This window comes from Mirounga angustirostris, unplaced genomic scaffold (genome assembly GCF_029215605.1).
Source record: "Mirounga angustirostris isolate CCGP_5_RB_7025 unplaced genomic scaffold, mMirAng1.0.hap1 SCAF_11, whole genome shotgun sequence".
Classification (NCBI taxonomy): Eukaryota; Metazoa; Chordata; class Mammalia; order Carnivora; family Phocidae; genus Mirounga; species Mirounga angustirostris.
This window is the reverse complement of record NW_026991719.1, coordinates 20,243,706-20,264,692: the sequence shown is the minus strand read 5'-3', so window position 1 is coordinate 20,264,692 and position 20,987 is coordinate 20,243,706.

The window sequence follows — 20,987 nt, the reverse complement described above, 5'->3', positions numbered from 1 at the left end:
ATGGGAAGCGGGGAAAAAGAGAGAGGGAAAAACCACAAGAGACTCTTAAGGATAGAGAACAAACTGAGAGTTTCTGGAGGGGAGATTGGCAGAGGATGGGCTAAATGGGTGATGGGCATTAAGAAGGGCACTTGTTATGATGAGCACTGGGTGTTTTTTGTAAGTGATGAATCACTAAATTCTACTCCTGAAACCAATATTACGCTATATGTTAACTAACTAGAATTTAAATAAAAATTTGAAAAGGGAAAAAAAAGAATCTGAGTTTAGAGCATGGGTTCTCAGCCTTTGCTGCACACTGGAATCACTTGGATATTTTTTTAAAATCCCCATGTCTGGGCCACACCCCATGGCAGTTAAATCAGAATCTTTGGGGGTAGGAGCCAGGCATTATTACATTTAAAGCTCCCCCACTAATATGCAGCCAAGTTGCAAAGTCACTGGTTTACAACATCTGGCCCTTGCTCAGAACTACCCAGGCCCTCCCTTTCAGCTTTATCAAGTGTGTAGGGCAGGGGAGAGGTCACCACATGCCTGGTCATGCCACTCACCCATGCCAGCTCAACTTGCCAGCTGCCCACTCAGCTACGGAAGCTACCTAAAAGGGGGAGACTCTGGGTAGAGGTGACACTCAGGTGAGGGTTAAGGTTGGTAGATACCAGAGCACTGAAAGTGGGAGAGCCAAGGCACAAGCAGAAGAGCCATGAGTGTATATTCAGTGGCAATCTGTGATGTCTTTATTGGCCCTGCCCCAAAGGGGCATGTTGGATTTGCCACTTGGACATATTGCCAGCTGATATTCAATTGAAAAAGAAAAAGTCCTGGCGGGGGGTGGGGGGGGTGCAAAGGGCATGAAGGGAGCTTCTGAAGTGCTGGTCATATTCTGTTTCTTAAGTTGGATACTGGTTACACAGGTATGTTTAGTTTGTGAAATATGTCCACCTTTACATTTATGACATGTATATATTATGTATGTACGTTGTGCTTTAGTAAAAAGTTTAAAAGAAAGAGAGAGAGGGCGGAGTTGGAAGCCTACACGTTGGCATGTGAGGCACCGCATTCCCCCAGCCCATGGGTTGTTTTCCTTTGGATGAAGGAGGTCAAATTCATTACTAAATTATTTAGTTTTCACTTGAAAGTTTTAGGGATGAGGTGGGAAGAAGGCTGCTGAAGTCTCAATACTACTGCTAGACACAGGTGAAGGGACTTGGGCTGCTTTTCAGGGATCTCCCAACCATGGGAAGCCATTGGGGAACCACTGAAGCATTCTTCCTCTTCCAGGACTTGGGGTGAATGTGTTAAGAAGAAAAACTAAGAGAGGGAATTTGAGAAGTTAATATGGCAATCTGATCATTAGGCATTATGCCAAAACAGCACTTTGTATGAACAACTGAAGAAGAATCAATAAACTCAAACAATGGCGACAGCTGGAGGCAAAGGAAGATGATTATGGGCTTTGAAGAAGCAATAGTTAAGAACCAGTGTCAAGATTGGGGAAATCAAGAAATGGGCAGAAGACATGAACAGACATTTTTGCAAAGAAGACATCCAAATGGCCAACAGACACATGAAAAAGTGCTCAACATGACTTGGCATCAGGGACATACAAATCAAAACCACAATGAGATACCACCTCACACCAGTCAGAATGGCTAAAATTAACAAGTCAGGAAATGACAGATGTTGGCAGGGATGCAGAGAAAGAAGAACCCACCTACACTGTTGGTGGGAATGCAAGCTGGTGCAGCCACTCTGGAAAACAGTATGGAGGTTCCTCAAAAAGTTGAAAATAGAGCTACCCTATGACCCAGCAATTGCACTACTGGATTTACCCTGAAGATACAAATGTAGTGATCCGAAGGGACACCTGCACCCCAGTGTTTATAGCAGCAATGTCCACAATAGCCAAACTATGGAAAGAGCCTAGATGTCTATTAACAGATGAGTGGATAAATGTGGTGTGTGTGTGTATGTGTGTGTGTGTGTATAATGGAATGTTACACAGCCATCAAAAATGAAATCTTGCCATTTGCAATGACGCGGATAGAACTAGAGGGTATTATGCTAAGTGAAATAAGTCAATCAGAGAAAGACAATTATCATATGATCTCACTGATATGCAGAATTTAAGAAACAAGGCAGAGGATCATAGGGGAAGAGAGGAAAAAATGAAACAAGACAAAACCAGAGAGGGAGACAAAGCAAAAGAGACTCTTAATCTTAGGAAACAAACTGAGGGTTGCTGGAGGGGAGGGGGGAGGGGGATGAGGTGGCTGGGTGATGGACATTGGGGAGGGTATGTGCTATGGTGAGCGCTGGATGTTGCATAAGATTGATGAATCACAGACCTATACCCCTGAAACAAATAATACATTATGTGTTAATTAAAAAAAAAAAAAGATTGGGGAAGACATTTTAATAGTCTGTAGCACAAAAATATGGGTGGCCTATGAATTATCATTAAAGTACCTAATTTATGAAAAGAAAAAAAAAAAAGAAAGAGCGAGCGAGAGAGAGACCCTACTCTGATCATTGATAAAAGGCCATGGACGCTATCAAAAATAAAAAGCCCACCAGCCTATTTACAGCAGTTAGTTTGATAAGAGCTCTCTCTATATTAGAAACCATCCAAATGATAAAGACAGTTGAATAAATTAAGGGTCAGCCATACAATGGGATACTATGTAGCTATTAAAATTTTATGTTGTAGGAGACTATGTCATGACATGGAAAAATGCTCACAATCCATTTTAAATTTAAAAAAAAAACACAAACTATGGATGGGCCCAGACATTTCTCCAAAGAAGACATAGGGATGGCCAACAGACACATGATAAGATGCTCGACGTCACTTGTCATCAGGGAAATGCAAATCAAAACCACAGTGGGATTTCACCTCACACCTGTTAGAATAGCTAAAATCAAGAACACAAGAAACAACAAGTATTGGCAAGAATGTGGAGAAAAAGGAACCCTCTTGCACTGTTGGTGGGAATGTAAACTGGTGCAGCCACTATGGAAAACAGTATGGAGGTTCTTCAAAAATTAAAAATAGAATTACCATAGGATCCAGTAATTCCACTATGGGGTGTTTACCCAAAGAATATGAAAACACTAATTCAAAAAATATATGCACCCCTATGTTTATGGCAGCATTATTTACAATAGCCAAGATATGGAAGCAGCCCAAATGTCCATCCACAGATGAATGGATAAAGAAGATGCGATATATAGATACACACAATGGAATATTACTCTTCCATAAAAAAGAATGAGATCTTGCCATATGCAACAACATGAATGGAGCTAGAGAGTATTATGCTAAGTGAAATAAGTCAGAGAAAGACAAATACCATATGATTTCACTCATATGTGGAATTTAAGAAACAAAGCAAATGAGCAAAGAGAAAAAAGAGAGAGACAAGAAACAGACTCTTAAGTATAGAGAACAAACTGATGGTTACCAGAGAGGAGGTGGGTGAGGGGATGGGGGAAATAGGTGAAGGGAATTAGAGTACACTTGTCATGGTAAGCACTGAATAACACACAGAAGTGTTGAATCACAATATTTTACACCTGAAACTAATACAACACTATATGTTAACCCTACTGGAATTAAAATAAAAAACTAATTTTATAAAGGTGGATGATAGGGGTGCCTGGGTGGTTCAGTTGCTTAAGCGTCTGACTCTTGGCTCCAGCTTAGGTCATAATCTCATGGGTTGTGGGATCGAGCCCAGCTCCACACTCAGCAGGGAGTTGGCTTGAAGATTCTCTCCCTCTGCCCCTCCCTCAACTTGTGTGCTCTCTCTCTCTCAAATAAATAAGTAAATAAGTCTTTTTTTAAAAGGGTGGATGATAAAATGTTTTTATATATGTAATACATATTACTATTTTTCTATGCACACAATTTTTTAAGACACATAAATACACCAGACTCATGCAAGATAGAAAGTTAGACAAAAAAGGAGTGTGTAGATTGGGCCTGGATTCAAGTCCCAACTCAGCTATTTATTAGTAATTCTTTGCCCTTGGCCAAGTTGCTGGAGTTTGTAAAAACAGGTTTATTGAGATATAATTCACACTCTATACAGTTCACCTATTTAAAGTATACAAATCACTGTTTTTTAGTATATTCACAGAGCAACTATCACCACAATATGATTTTAGAACACTTTATCCCTCCAAGGAGAAACGCTGTACCGATTAGCAGTCACCCTCCATTTCCCCCAATTGTCCCAGCCCCTGGCTACCACTCATCTACCTTCTGTCTCTATACAGTTGCCTATTCGGGACATTTCATATAAGTAGAATCATAGGATATGTGCTTTTTGTGTGTCTGACTTCTTTTCCTTGCCATAATCTTTTCAAGGATCATCCACATTATAGCACTTATCAGAACGTCATTCCTCTTCTTTGCCAAATGATATCCCATTGTATGGATATATCATGTTTTGCTTATCCATTCATCAGTTGGTGGACATTTGGGTTATTTCTACTTTTTGGATATTATAAAGAATGCTGCTCTAAACGTTCACATAGAAGTTTTTGTGTGGATGCACGTTTTCATTTCTCCTGGGTATACATCTAGAGTGGAATTGCTAGATGCGGTATAATACAAAAACATACTTGGTCTTTGCCTACGGTTTCTGGTATAGAGCTCCTAAAACCTTGGAATTTTCTGCGTAATAGGTGGGTGTTTTTGTTGTTATTCATAACAAGCCCCTTTCAATCACATCTGAGCTTATGCTAATGAGGTGACTTAAGGAGGTACCCCTAGATGGTCATAAGATAGGGTTGGTCATCAGAAAGGTTAAGTGATCAGAGTTGGAAATTTCAGTCCCACCCACTGACGTATGGGAAGGGGAAGTGGTGCTGGAGCTCTACAAAAACTCGAAATATGATATTTGGAGAGTTTCCAGGTTGCTGAACACATGAATTTGCTGGGAGGATGCTCCACACTCCCTCCCCTCTCCATACCTTGCCCTACGCATCCCTTCCACCTGGCTGTTCCTGAGTTGTATGCTTTGTAAGAAAGCAGTAAACATAAATAAAATATTTCTCTCAGTTCTGTGAGCCATTCTAGCAAACTACTGAATCTGACAAGGGGGTCATGGAAACCTCTGCTTCATAGCCAGCCACTCAGAAGTATGAGTGACCTGAGACTCGCAACTGGCATCTGAAGTGGGGGCAGTCTTGCGGGACTAAACCCTTAAATACGTGGAATCTGACAGTAACTCCATATAGTTAGTGTCAGAATTGAATTGTTGGACAACCAATTGGTGTCCAGAGAATTGGAGAATTGGTTGATGGGTGTCAGAGTACTCTCCAGATTGGGTCATATGGTGACTCTGCATTTAACTTTGGGAAAATAGACAAACTGTTTTCCAAAGCAGCTATTCTACATTTCCCCCAGCAGAGTATGAAGGTTGCAATTTCTCTATATCCTTGCCAACACTTGCTATTCTCTGTTTTTATTATAGCCATTTTAGTAGGAATGAAGTGATACCTCATTGTGGTTTTGATTTGTATTTCTCTAATAACTAATGATGCTGAGCATCTTTTCATATGTTTATCAGCCATTTGTATATCTTGTTTGGAGAAATGTCTGTTCAGATCCTTTGCTCATTTTTAAAATGGATTATTTAACTTTTTATTATTGAGTTGTACAAGTTCTTTATATATTCTCCATATAAGTCCCTTATCACATATTTGATCTGTAAATTTTTTCTCCAATTCCATGGTTGTCTTTTCACTTTCTTTATGGTATCCTTTGAAGCACAAAAGTTTTAAATTTTGATGAAATCCAATATATCTTTTCTTCCTTTTGTCATCTGTGCTTTTGGTGTCATATTTAAGGAGGCTTTCAGGAACCACAAGTTTTAATCCTCATATTCTTGGTGCCAAGAACAGAAGCTGGCATATAGCAGGTGCACAATATTTGAGAAGTGAGATGACATATCTTTCTTTAACTAAACTTGGGAATTTATCGAGCACTGGATCAATTATCTATTGCTGTATAACACATGACCTCAATTTAGTGGCTTAAAACCACAAACATTTCATTTTGCTCACGATTCAATGGGTTAGTTGAGCAGTCCTTCAGATCCAGGCTGGCCCATGTGTCTTTGTTCAGCTTATAGGATGGCAGGTGGGTGGATGATCTAGAAAGGCCTTGTCACATGTCTGGTAGTTGGTAGCCTGTCAGCTGGGATGCGTGGTTCTCCTCCATGTAACCTTTTACGCACAAGCAGGCTAGCTTATGGTCATGTTAGGGCTCTAATTCCAAGTTTTAATACCCAAGCATTTTTTAAATTTCTGCTTGTATCACATTTGCTCATGTCCTATTGACCAAAGAAATTCACACAGCCAAGCCAAGATTTAAGAGATGGAGATTCCAGCTCTTCTGAGAAAGGAAGAATTTGTGGCCATTTTTGCAACCTACCACAAATACCTTCTATTTTCCTAGCACTGTTAGGCTCTTATGGAGGATGGAAATGGAGGCCCTCTCTTCCTTCCAAGGAGCTTACAATGTCAGGGCATTTGATCATTCAACAGATATGTATGGACTATCTACTACATGATGTCAGACAGAGTTGTGGGCTCTTGAGATACCTCAATAAGCAGAACAAACTGCAATCCTTTCCTCTGCGGAATTTATATTCTAGTAGAAATTAAAATAGGAAAAACTGCAAATAGAGTCCCAACAAATTGTTCTGGTGGAGGTGAATATTTCTTTGATTGCACCTATATACAATCAACATTAAATCCAAGATTTAGCCCTGGGAGCAGGAGGAATGTAGAAGCACCCTTAAGAACACTCAACAAAAGAAGACCAAACAAAACCCAAAACTAGCAGAAGGAAGGAAATAACAAAGATGAGAGCAGAAATAAATGATATAGAAACTAAAAAAAAAAAAAAGAAAGAACAGATCAATGAAACTAGGAGCTGGTTCTTTGAAAAGATCAACAAAATTGATCAACCTCTAGCCAAACTCATCAAAAAGGGGGGGGGGTCTCAAATAAACAAAATCATAAATGAAAGAGGAGAAATAACAACTGACATCACAGAAATACAAAGAATTGTAAGGAAATATTATGAAAAACTACATGCCAACAAATTGGACAACCTAGAAGAAATAAATTCCTAGAAACATAAAACCTACCAAAACTGAAGCATGAAGAAATAGAAAATTTGTTTTTTGTTTTGTTTTGTTTTTAAGATTTTATTTATTTGACAGAGAGAGAGAGAACACAACAAGCAGGAGCAGCAGGCAGAGGGAGAGAGAGAAGCAGGCTCCCTGCCCCATGCGGGACTCGATCCCAGCATTCTGGGATCATGACCTGAGCTGAAGGCAGATGCTTAACCGACTGAGCCACCCAGGTGCCCAGAAATAGAAAATTTGAATACACCAGTTACTAGCAATGAAATTGAATCAGTAATCAAAAAATTCCCAACAAACAAAAGTCCAGGACCAGATACCTTCAGAGATGAATTCTAGCAAACTTTTTTTTTTTAAGATTTTATTTATTTATTTGACAGAGAGAGACACAGCGAGAGAGGGAACACAAGCAGGGGGAGTGGGAGAGGGAGAAGCAGGCTTCCCGCGGAGCAGGGAGTCCAATGTGAGGCTTGATTCCAGGACCCTGAGATCATGACCTAAGCCGAAGGCAGACGCTTAACAACTGAGCCACCCAGGGCCCCTCTAGCAAACATTTAAAGAAGAGTTAATACCTGTTCTCAAATTTTTTCAAAAACAGAAGAGGAAGGAAAACATCCAAATTCATTCTATGAGGCCAACTTACCCTGATACCAAAACCAGATAAAGACACCACAAAATTAGAGAACTAGAGGCTGATATCTCTGATGAACATAGATGCAAAAATCCTCAACAAAATGTCAGCAAACTGAATCCAACAATACATTTAAAAAGTCACCACGATCAGGTTTATTCCTAGGATGCAAGGGTGGTTCAATATTCACAAATCAATCAATGTGATACATCACACCAACAAGAGAAAGGATAAAAACCATATGATCCTTTCAATAGATACAGGAAAAGTATTTCACAAACTATAGCCTCCATTCATGATAAAAACCCTCAACAAAGTAGGTTTAGAGGGAAGAGACATCAACATAATAAAGGCCTTATATGAAAATCCCACAGTTAACATCATACTCAATGGGAAAAACTGAGAGCTTTTCCTCTAAGGTCAGGAACAAGACAAGGATGTCCACTCTCTCCACTTCCACCCAAAATAGCACTGGAAGTCCTAATCACAGCAATCAGACTACCAAAAGAAATAAAAGGCATCCATATTGGTAAGGAAGAAGTAAAACTTTCACTATTTGCAGATGACATAATACTACATATAGAAAACCACAAAGACTCCCCCAAAAAACTACTAGAACTGATAAATGAATTCAGTAAAGCTGCAGGATACAAAATCAATGTACACAAATCAGTTGTATTTCTATACACTAAAAATAAAGCAGCAGAAAGAGAAATTAATAAAACAAACCCCATTTACAATTGCACCAAATATAACAAAACACACAGGCATAAATTTAACCAAAGAGGTGAAAGACCTGTACTCTGAAAACTATAAAACACTGTTGAAAGAAACCGAAGATGACATAAAGAAATACCATCATCATGGATTGGAAGAACAAATATTGTTAAAATGGCTATACTACCCAAAGCAATCTTCACATTTAATGTAATCCCTATCAAAATACCAACAGCATTTTTCACAGAATTAGAACAAACAATCCTACAATTTGTATGGAACCACAAAAGACCCTGAATAGCCAAAGCAATCTTGAAAAAGAAAACCAAAACTGGAGGTATCAAAATTCCAGACTTCAAGTTATATTACAAAGTTGTAGTGATCCAAACAGTATGGTACTGGCACAAAAACAGACACACAGATCAATGGAACAGAATGGAAAGTCCAGAAATAAGCTCACAATTATATGGTCAATTAATCTTCAACAAAGGAGGCAATAATATACAGTGGGAAAAAGACAGTCTCTTCAACAAATGGTGTTGGGAAAACTGGAGAGTTATGTGCAAATAATGAAATTGGACTACTTTCTTACACTATACACAAAAATAAACTCAAAATGAATTAAGGATCTAAATGTGAGACCTGAAACCATAAAAATCCTAGAAGAGAGGACAGGCAGTAATTTCTCTGACATTGGCTGTGGCAACATCTTTCTAGATATGTTTCCTGAGGCAAGAGAAACAAAAGCAAAAATTATACTGTTGGGACTACATCAAAATAAAAAGCTTCTGCACAGTAAAGGAAACAACCAACAAAGCTAAACAACAACCTACTGAATGGGAGGAGATATTTGCAAATGACATATCTGATAAAGGGTTAGTATCCAAACTATATAAAGAACTTACACAACTCAACACAAAAAAACTTTAAATAATCCAATTTAAAAATGGGCAGAAGACATGAACAGATATTTTTTCAAAGAAGACACACAGATGGCCAACAGACACATGAAAAGATGCTCAACATCATTCATCGTCAGGGAAATGCAAATGAAAACCACAATGAGATATCACCTCACACCCTTCAGAATGGCTAAAATCATCAATACGAGAAACAGTAAGTGTTGATGAGGATGTGGAGAAAAAAGAACCCTCATGCAAAGAAATACAGAAACACTAATTCAAAGGGATACAGGCACCCCTATGTTTATTGCAGCATTATTCACAATAGCCAAATTACGGAAGCAGCCCAAGCGTCCATCAATAGATGAATGGATAAAGAAGACGTGGTGTATATATATACTAGAATATCACTCAGCCATCAAAAAGAATGAAATCTTGCCATTTGCAGCAATGTGGGTGGAGCTAGAGAGTATTATGCTAAGCAGACTAAGCCAATCAGGGAAAGACAAAACCATATGATTTCACTCATGTGTGAAATTTAAGAAATGAAACAATGAGCAAAGGAAAAAAGAGAGGCAAACCAAAAAACAGACTCTAAACTATAGAGAACAATCAGATGGTTACCAGAGTAAAGGTGGGTGGGGGGATGGGGGAAAGAGGTGAAGGGGATTAAGAGTACACGTATCATGATGAGCACTGAGCAATGTACAGAGTTGGTGAATCACTATATTGCACACCTGAAACTTATGTAACACTGTATGTTAAGTATACTGAAAATTTTTTAAAAGACTAAAATAATTGTAAGTATTCACATATTCTGATTTTCCTATGGAAACCCTAGACCCTCTTTACAATAAATGTTCTTACCATTTGAAAAAATAACAATAATTAAAATAATAAACAAATAAGAACACACAACAAAAGGACAGAAGATTGTGAGGTATCCTAAGGAAGAGAAGCAGACTCCTATAGAAAATGGAGATTTGTTTTTATATTCTAAAAGTGGGTTTGTGTCAGTCAGGGTTCAACCAGAAATATATAACCAACCAGAGATATATATTAAGAGATTTAGTGCAAGGAAACACCTTGTACACTTGTGGGGGCGGCCAGGTAATTCTGAAACCCTTGGGGCAGGCTGACAGGAAGAGCAGGCTGGAACTCAGGCATGAGCCAAAGCTGCAGTCTGCAGGCAGAATTCCTTCTTCTGGGCGACCTCAGCTCTCCTCTTAAGGCCTTTCACCTGAATGAATCAGGGTCACCCAGATTATCTAAAATAATCTCCCTTAAAGTCAAGTGATTATGGAGTTTAACCACATCTACAAAATACCTTCACAGCAGCACCTAGATTAGTGTTCAGTTGAATAACTGGGGACTAACTAGATTCTTAAGGCCAGGCTGACACATAAAAATGACCATCACAGGGTTAGATTGCACAATGCTGTGAGTATACTAAAAACCGCTGTACATGTTAAATGGATAAATTATGTGGCATGTGAAATATGTCTTCATAAAGCTGTAAAAAAAAGGGGGGGTTAACTCTGTGCTTTGGGAGATCAAATTTAAAAAATAAATGTGGGCTTCTTTTAAAGAAAAGTAATTATGAATGTGCTTGGCTCAGCCTGGAAAGGCAGAACAAAAGCTGTAATCCATGAGAAATGTGGGTTAACTCACCCTAAGCCTGGCACCGTTCTGCCCTCTCAGGGAGAAGTCCAAGTAATTCCTCCATGGCTTCCTTATTGCCTCTGTGCCACAGACTCATTCATGTTTATACTCCCCAGCCCGTCACCAGAGGAGACAGACACTGGGAGAGCCAAAAAGCAAGGTCTGTGCTGAGAGCCCAGGAGGATCCTCAGGCCTGTGGGCTGCTTTGGGGATGTAGGACCTGGCACCACCTAATAAAAACCATGTTACCTCTAATAAACTCTCCGTCTCCTCTGTGGCTTATTAGAGGCTCAGGTGGCTCTGGACTGTGGGCAGCTGTTAGAGCTCAGCTACAGAGACAAGTAAGTAGGTGGAAAGTTGCAAAAAAAAAAAAAATGTGCAGTGAAGTCTAGATGTGTTCCAGGGATTAGGAGCAGAGTGAGATCATTCCGGGCTGGACGAGCTGGGCAGAAGCCCATGGGAAAGATGAACAAAACGTGCATGCACACAGGGCAAGAGAGAGGTCACACGCCACGACTGGGAAAAAATGAAGGGCTAGAGGACGGAAGAGGCCAGGCTGACTGGAGCAGAGTGTTCTGGAGAGGTTGGGCAGGTATGGGAAGATGGGTTCAGGGCAAGGAGGCTCTTGAAGCTATTGACAGGGGGAGACATGGGGACTGGATGCAAGCATACCAACGGCCTCCAAAGGAGGGGTACACACTACAAGGGGCGGTCAGGATGATCCACTGGGGTGGGGGAAGTAGAGATAACTTCTATTGCATTTCTTTTTTTTTTTTTTTAAAGATTTTATTTATTTATTTGAGAGAGAGAGAATGAGATAGAGAGAGCATGAGAGGGAGGAGGGTCAGAGGTAGAAGCAGACTCCCTGCCGAGCAGGGAGCCCGATGCGGGACTCGATCCCGGGACTCCAGGATCATGACCTGAGCCGAAGGCAGTCGCTTAACCAACTGAGCCACCCAGGCGCCCCTATTGCATTTCTTTTTGATTCAAAGAATAAGAAAATAAACTCAACTAGGGGATAAGATATGGATTGGTGCTGCCACCCTGCCCCCGTCTGTGGGTCAGACAGTCACAAGACAAGAACAATGCTCAAGTTATTTTGAAGACAGAGTGGGAGCTTCTCATTTGAAGGGATGATAAGATGATAAGCCTTGTCATTTGCTTTCAACATTTTGCAACATCTCCAAGTTTTTTCCTGGCCGGTTAGAATGTGTTTACAGATTCTAGGCTCTAGTTATAATGAAACCAACCCTCACACAATAAACAGGTAATTTTGAGGAGCCCCACAAAGGAAACCCTGGTTGGAAATAATGTTAATAAAGCAAGAAGAATCAAACAACCAGAAAACATTAGATTTCTCCTTCTGACAATGTAACGAATGTTGTATTTCTCCTCCTTCTAGAACCTTCTTTGTCTACCATATTTGACATAAAAACAATACCACCTATTGACATCTGAAAAGAGGTTGCTCAGGGGTGCCTGGGTGGATCAGATGGTTAAGCATCTGCCTTCGGCTTAGGTCATGATCCTGGGGTTCTGGGATGGAGCCCCACATCGGGCTCCCTGCTCAGCAGGGAGTCTGCTTCTCCCTCTCCCTCTGCCCCTCCCCCTGCTCGTGCTCTCTCTCTTTCTCTGTCTCTCAAATGAATAAATAAAATCTTTTTAGAAAGAAGTGGTTTTTCAAAGAAGTCAAAATTATCCAGGTACCTACTGGAAATATGGATCTAAAGCTTACCCAAGTTATAGGCTGTGACTTAATATACTGGTTAATGATAGTCTGTCACATATAAACAAGTATGGACATAATAGGGGTGTGTACTAATGAAAGTACACAAGCAAAAAATTTGGAGTTCATTGCTGTAAGCAAGGTGAAAGGCTTTTTTCAGAGAATATTGTTTAGGATATGGACTGTTCTAGGTTGGGTCCCCCCAGAAGCAGAAGTGGAGTAGCAGAAGCTACTTGAGTGACAAGTAGCTCAACCCATGGACCCAAGAAGTACTGGGAGGGCGGTGGGGACGTGAGACAGGGAAGAACACCAATACAGGCTATGTTAGTGAGCAGGTTATCACTGTGGGCAAATGGACATTGGTGGAAAACCTGCTTTATTGCTGTCCCACCCTAGGGGAAAGGAAGATGGAGTAGTTCTACACCAATTTCTGCCACCCTTGGTTGAGAACCACTCCTGCGGCATTTACTCCCCACCCAGGTAAGCCTTGGGCTCATAGTCACAGGAGCTTAGGGGAGGAAGTCACTGGCATACATGGAAATGGTGAGGTCCAAGAGATGAGGGTGGGGCACCCACAACATCTGCTAGGTAGGCTTGTTTATGGGTTGACTTTTTACAATAAACAGCATTTACTCTCTGTCTCATTCTTTGTTTTTAAACTCTTGTCAAAGGAGCTTGTGCATGTGGGTCCTGAAGGCTTTGGAAAAGAGTGTGTTACCATGGGAAAGAGACGGTGCAGGCAGTATCTTCTATACACCTCAAGGGCATCGCATGGTACTCTCAGCCCGTCATAAAGGAGCTTGGGAGCTGTTGGGCTACACAGAGGAAGGTGTGACATTTGGAAAATGTCACCTGCAAGTCAAACATGTAACTGGACTGCAACAAGTCTAATTGCAACAGGAGATCCTGAAAGGAAGGGTTGGGATGGCGGTTCTCAGGGAGGTTCCAGAAGGTTCAGAAAGTTCAAATCAGCTAGGAATGAAGAAGCTAAGACACTTATTGTAGCCCTAGTTCAGAAGTCATGATGAATTAATGTCAGGTCCGTCCTAGAGGATCAGGCCACTTATGAGTCGCTGTGGGTCAGCCCAGAGAGGTGTGGACAGCAAAGGAGACATTTTGAGGGTCTCCAGCACCAGAAAAGAGGGTGGAAAACTTTGCCCACCACTTGTCCCCACTAAGGCCATCCTGTCTACCAAACAGATCCTTCTACATGCTATGCTTGAAACATGTATGCTTAGAGGGATAAGCAAGCCCTATTCTATTTGGTCAACCACTTTGGTGCAAGTAGAACTTCAGGCCCAGTCTAGAAGGGAGAGACTGCCTTTTGAGAATGGAGTGCTAAGAAGAAGTTCCAGAGCAGCATGGAAAGGCAGTTAGAGCCAGTGAGACTGAGAACCTCATTGCTCCTATTCCCAGCTGCCCAGGGCAGGCCCAGCCTATGGACAGGAGGAATAGGCAGCTAAATACATAGTAGACACCAGGGGGCCCCTACTGGCATGTCCTCCCTGACAACAGGCTTTATTAGGGGCAGAGAAGACACAGCCCAAGGCTATTCCTCCCACCACTAAAAGTAGAAACAGAAAGAGTGGCAGAAAGGGGATTTAGAACGGTGCCAAAGACATGTGACCATTTCATGATTTCTTCGTGCTGTTCCATTCTTAGAATGACTTACAGATTATGCCACAGAGGACACCTGTTAAAGTACTACTATCATTAGTATATTAACACAGGTGAAGAGGGGTTGTCAGCTAATTAATACCTTGGGACCTGAAGGAAGAGCTACACGATACTTCAAGAGGGACAATGTCAATGGGAAGGAGGAAGGGGTACCATAGAAGGCAAAATGATGGGAATTAATGATAGTTTCTGTGTGACAGGATGCCAGACTTATTTACACTGAACTTCACTGCAAACCTAATAGAAAATTATGTTATCTCCAATTAATAGATGAGGAAACTGAGTCACAGAGAGGTTAGGTGACTAGTTCTGTTAATTCACTGGGTCCCTTGAAAAGCAGATGCCAAGATGGGATTGGATGTGCAAGAGAAGCATGGCGGGCGGGGGGCGGGCAGGACCTGGGAAAGGTTCATGGGGAAGGAGCAGGAGAATGCAGGGAGAGCCTTCAGATGGTGATGCTAGTCTGGCCCTCCTAGAGGAAATACAGAAGGGAACAGAAGTTCAAAGGAAGAGTGTTGGGCTGTGGCATGGGTCTAGGAAAGTCTCAGCCAGGCCAACGGGGAGTCCTTAAGCCACGGTGGCCCAGTGGAAGAGTCCCGCACATCTCAGGAATGACCTGCACTGGTACACTGACCGTGCTCAGTCATTAGCAGGGAAGCACAGCCTGGGTGCTATGCAGCAGGGGATCTCGAAGGGGCAGGAGCTGCGACCTCAGTCAACTAAGCTCACAAAGCAAGAGGCCCAAGTGGAACACTTTTGTGGCTGCCATGAAAGCCTAAAACCATACAGCCAGTAAACAATGGGGCTAGGATTTGCACTGGGACCTTTCTGACACCACAGCGCACTGCTCTGCCACTGTACTGAATGCATATGGTCTTGGGTCTGAACTAAGTGGCATCAGAGGACTGAAGCCTGGGTGGCTCAGCTGGTTGAACGTCCAACTCTTGATCTCAACTCGGTCTTGACCTTGGGCTCATGAGTTCAAACCTCATGTTGGGCTCCACACTGGGCATGGAGCCTACTTTAAAAAAAAAAAAAAAGAAGGACTGAGGACAAATGTCACAGACATCCCAATTCTGCTAAAGGCTCCTCCCATGCCAAGGAGTGCAGTGGTGATAAAAGAGCCACGGGACAGGGCGCCTGGGTGGCACAGTCAGTTAAACATCTGACTCTTGATTTCGGCTCATGGTCGTGAGATCAAGCCCCGCATCGGGCTCTGCACTCATCATAGAGTCTACTTGAGATTCTCTCTCCCTCTCCATCTGCCCCTCCCGCTCCTGCTCTCTCTTTCTTTTTTTATTTTTATTTTTATTTTTTTAAAGATTTTATTTATTTATTTGAGAGAGGGAGAATGAGAGAGAGAGAGCACATGAGAGGGGGGAGGGTCAGAGGGAGAAGCAGACCCCCTGCTGAGCAAGGAGCCCGGCATGGGACTCGATCCCGGGACTCCAGGATCATGACCTGAGCTGAAGGCAGTCGCTTAACCGACTGAGCCACCCAGGCGCCCTCTTTTTTTTTTTTTTAAGATTTGATTTATTTATTTAATAGAGAGACAGCGAGAGAGGGAACACAAGCAGGGGGAGTGGGAGAGGGAGAAGCAGGCCTCCCGCGGAGCAGGGAGCCTGATGCGGGGCTCGATCCCAGGACCCTGGGACCACGACCCGAGCCGAAGGCAGATGCTTTAACAACTGAGCCACCCAGGTGCCCCATAACATGCGTTTTTATGAAGACATTGGAAAGATGAAAGATCTTAAATCCTATTAAAGTTTTTTTTTTATTCTTTCCCATTCTTCTCCCATTCCCCCACAAGAACATACAAATTTACAAATATTTATCGAGCCCTTACTCTGTGCCAGACTCTGCATCAGGGGTTGGCTAGACCTACGGGGAATTCACGGTACGGCGGGAGAGGCAGACATTAACAAGTAATGATGAAAAATGATGGATAAGGTTATGAGGGTAAGTTCAAAGTGCCTTGACACAGAAAGCAGGAAAGACCTAATGGAGACCGGGGCATGCAACACCAATGCTATTCTTCCCCAACACCCACCTTGGACAGGGCCCTGTACTTAACTTCCCTTAGCAGAGCAAGGGCCTAGGCCAAGGTGGGTGTTGTTGGCTCCCTCGGGCACGCCAAGAGCTGGAAGCCAGGCCCCTGTACTGAACTTCCCTTGCACGGTCCCTGTGTGTATCTTCCAGTGGGCTTAGTATATCATTTTGAGGAGAGGGTGTAACTTGACTGCAATGTTTATAATGTTTGAATTCTTAATCCCTTGCAGTAGATTTGAAAACACACAAATAAAATAAACACACCACATGGTTTTTAAGCTTATTTTTTTCCCCTGAGAATCAAGTAGATTTAAGCTTCCTATCAGCTGGTTGCTCAAGCTATCTCAGTGTAATGATTAAAACCCACGTATTTTATGTTGCCAGTTGGTAAGATGGCAGGGGGTGCTCTCCGATTATATTGTTTAAAGGCTGTAAAGCTCCCCTATCTCCTGGTTACAAAAATGTTTGCCTTTTGGTTGACTAACTGATTTTAGGCTTACTTGTTATACTGCTTATTCAGGTTGGAAATCATTAAACAAAATGATAGCTCGCGGTTTAAGAGACCGCCGTCTAAAAACAAAATGCCGCTTGCTATTGAATGCTCATCAGTTTCTCACTCCTATTAAAAATAATTCTTTTCCCATATGGAAGCCCACAAGATCAAGCTTTTATTAAACAGGCTCAAAGCCCTTACCAGTCATCACCTCGTTAATCCTCACATTCTTCCCTGTTAGAAAGGGCCAAGTGTCATTACATCATGCTGGGCCAACACCAGAAAGAGGGTAGTTTGGTGGGCAATTATAGGTCTTACAGAAACAAAGAGGGTATTCAATTCCCACTGAGGTATCAAGGTTGAATCAGAGAACAATAGTTTTAAAGCTGGAATTTCCCCTAAAGATGGAGAGACAGGGTTTAAGAGCAGGTGCCCTGCGGTGAGCCAGTTCTCTACTCAAATGGGAGCTCTGATTTTTTTATCCCCTTGGGCAAGGTTCTGAACCCCTTTAGGCCCAGATTCCTCATCCATAAAATGAACTGAATGAAAGTATCCACTTCACAGAGTGGTTATGAGAATTAAATGAGATAGCATACATGTGGCGATTAGTGGAACACTTAATAATAATAATTAATGATGTTATCATTATTAAAATGAGCTAATAATAGCTTATTGTTAGGCTCATGCCTGATTCTCCAAGGGTTTTACAGATAGGGATACTGAAGCCAGAGAGATTGCATGGTTTGCCCAAGGTCCCAGAGTTAATTAGGGACAGGTTAGGGACAGGTAGGGGAGAGAATCTAAGCCTCATCTTTCCAAGGACAAAATAGCGAAAAGAAGCCAGTGATGGTATCTGGGCCCACCAACAACGTCTTTAATTCAACTCTTGACAGACTGGAGCAGACCCATCCCCTCCCACCCTCACCCTCTATACTGGCCCGAGAGTCAAGACCTTGTGCAAACCATGTCATTCCTCCTCTTGAAAATGAGCGGTTGGCCTGACTCAGACTCAATCAGCAAGGAAATTTCATAGTCCGTTATATATTAAAGACTGTTGTAAGGCTTTCAAAATTTTAGCTGGGTGCCATGGACTCAGAGCTGTATGGTGTATCTAAGGTCATAGATACATTGGCAGGGAGGTTCCTGTGGGACAGGTGCATGAAGCAATTATGAGCTCTGCCTGTCTCTCTACGTGTGCAGCCTCCAAGCCTGACTCTCTGACCTCCAAGACTCTGAAAGCTATTTAATATTTTGAATAAACCCCTTAAGCTAGAGAGAGTGGATTCCAATGCTGACAACTAAAAACTTTGATGGAGTCAGAATAGGATATGTTTAAAATTAACACAATGATGTTGCCACAATTCCCAAACGGTTCAGAATCAATGTCTCAGAATATATTTTTCAAAGTTAAAAGGAACTCTTTCAAACTTTAGCAAAGTAAGAATGTTTTTAGGAGCGCCTGGGTGGCTCAGTCAATTAAGCATCTGACTCTAGATCTTGGCTCAGGTCTCGATCTCAGGGTGGAAAGTTCAAAGAATGTTTTTGTTTCTTCCACATGTGCATTTACCTCTGAGAATGCCAACAATCTCTACCCTGAAGAATGTTTGTAGGCAAGGAATCTGTTGAAAGAGAGATTCCTACTTTGCAATGAAATTTTGAAAGTACATTTCTGGCTGTTTCTTCCATGGCATGTCTGAGAGCATCATCAGAAGAGGCTGGGCACTGACCTATAAGAAGAACCTCAAAGTCAGACCTTTTCCTTCACTAGCCCCATCAATTCTTACTGTGAATTTTGTAATCGTGGGGCTGAAACACCAGCCTCATATACAATACACTCACTGTAATCAGAAATCTCCAGAAACCCAACACTGTTTTATAATCTGCACTGGCATGATGAAAACTACATGGGGTTATCAGAAATCTCCCTAGAAGGGTAAAGGAATAGAAATGTCATTGAAAACAAAAATGTCACATGCATGAATATCTTATCAGATGTAAGTAAAAAAGTCTGCCCACTTCCTCCCATTATATTACAGACAATGGTAAGTATTATACAATTAGAGATGGTGCCATGAATTTCAGGTTTATTGAAATCTGGACAAAGTCCCTCTCTAGTGAAGTTTCAACTTACTTAAACAAGAACTATTTAGAAACTCATAATTTCAGTCATATGTTAATATTTTATCTTACAATGAGGCTGTTTTTTTTTTTTTTTTTTTTTTTAAATCTGTACTTCAGGTGGTGCAGTCAGTTAAGCATCCAACTCCTGGTTTCAGCTCAGGTCAGGATCTCAGGGTCATGAGATCGGGCCTCGCATCGGGCTCTATACTCAGTGTGGAGTCTGCTTGAGATTCTCTCTCTCTCCCTGCCTCTCCCACTTGCACTCTCTCTCTCTCTCTCAAATAAATAAATAAATCTTTAAAAAAAAAATCTGTACTTCAAAACCCTAAAGATTTGACATACAAAAAAACCTGTTAAAACTAATAAAGTCACCAAAGTTGCAGCAGGATACAAAATGAACATGCAAAAAACTGCTGTATTTCTATACACTAACAGTTTGAAAAGGAAAGTAAGAAAACAATTCCACTTACAACAATACCAAAAAGCATAAAATACTTAGGAATAAACCCAACCAAAGACGTGAAAGACCTATACACTGAAAACTACAAAACATTGCTGAAAGAAATGAAAGAAGACACAAATAAATATAAAGACATTCTGTGTTCATGGATAGGAAGAATTAATATTGTTAAGATGTCAATATTCCCTGAAGTAATCTACAGATTCAATGCAATTCCTACCAAAATCCCAACAGCATTTTTTGCAAGAATGGGAAAAAAATGCTATAATTCATATGGAAGCCCAAGGAAACTTAAACAGCCAAAACAATTTTCAAAAAGAACAAATCTTTTTTTTTTTTAAGATTTTATTTATTTATTTGACAGAGAAAGACACAGCGAGAGAGGGAACACAAGCGGGGGAATGAGAGAGAGAGAAGCAGGCTTCCTGATGAGCAGGGAGCCCGATGCGGGACTGGATCCCAGGACTCCAGGATCATGACCTGAGCTGAAGGCAGACGCTTAACCGACTGAGCCACCCAGGCGCCCATCAAAAAGGACAAATCTTGAAAAAAGTGTGACAGACTCACATTTCCTGATTTCAGAACATATTACAAAACCACAGTAATGAAAACAGTGAGGTCTGGCATAAAGACAGCTATATTACTGGAATAGAGAGCCCAGAAATAAACCCTAATTTCTATGGTCAAATGATCTTTGACAAAAGCACCAAGACCACTCAATGGAGAAAGGACAGGCTCTTCAACAAACAGTGTTAGGAAAACTGGATACCCACGTGCAAAAGAATGAAGTTACACCTTTATACTATATAAAAAATAAACTCAAAATGGATTAAAGATTTAAAGGTAAAACCCAAAACTGTAAGACTTTTAGAAGAAAACACCGGGGAAAATCTTCCTGACATTGCATTTGGCAATAATTTCTTGAACATGACATACATACACACAGAAAAACAGGCAACAAAAGCAAAAAAATAGACAAATGGGACTACATCAAACTTAAAAGCCTTTCTGAATCAAAGGACACAATCGACAGAGTGAAAAGGCAACCTAATGAATGGGAGAACATATTTACAAATCATCTATCTGATAAGGAGTTAACATCCAGAATATATAAAAAACTCCTGGGGCGCCTGGGTGGCTCAGTTGGTTAAGCGACTGCCTTCGGCTCAGGTCATGATCCCGGAGTCCCAGGATCGAGTCCCGCATCGGGTTCCCTGCTCGGCGGGGAGTCTGCTTCTCCCTCTGACCCTCCCCCCTCTCATGCTCTCTCTCTCTATCTCATTCTCTCTCTCAAATAAATAAATAAAATCTTTAAAAAAAAAAAGATTTAGGGGCGCCTGGGTGGCTCAGTTGGTTAAGCGACTGCTTTCGGCTCAGGTCATGATC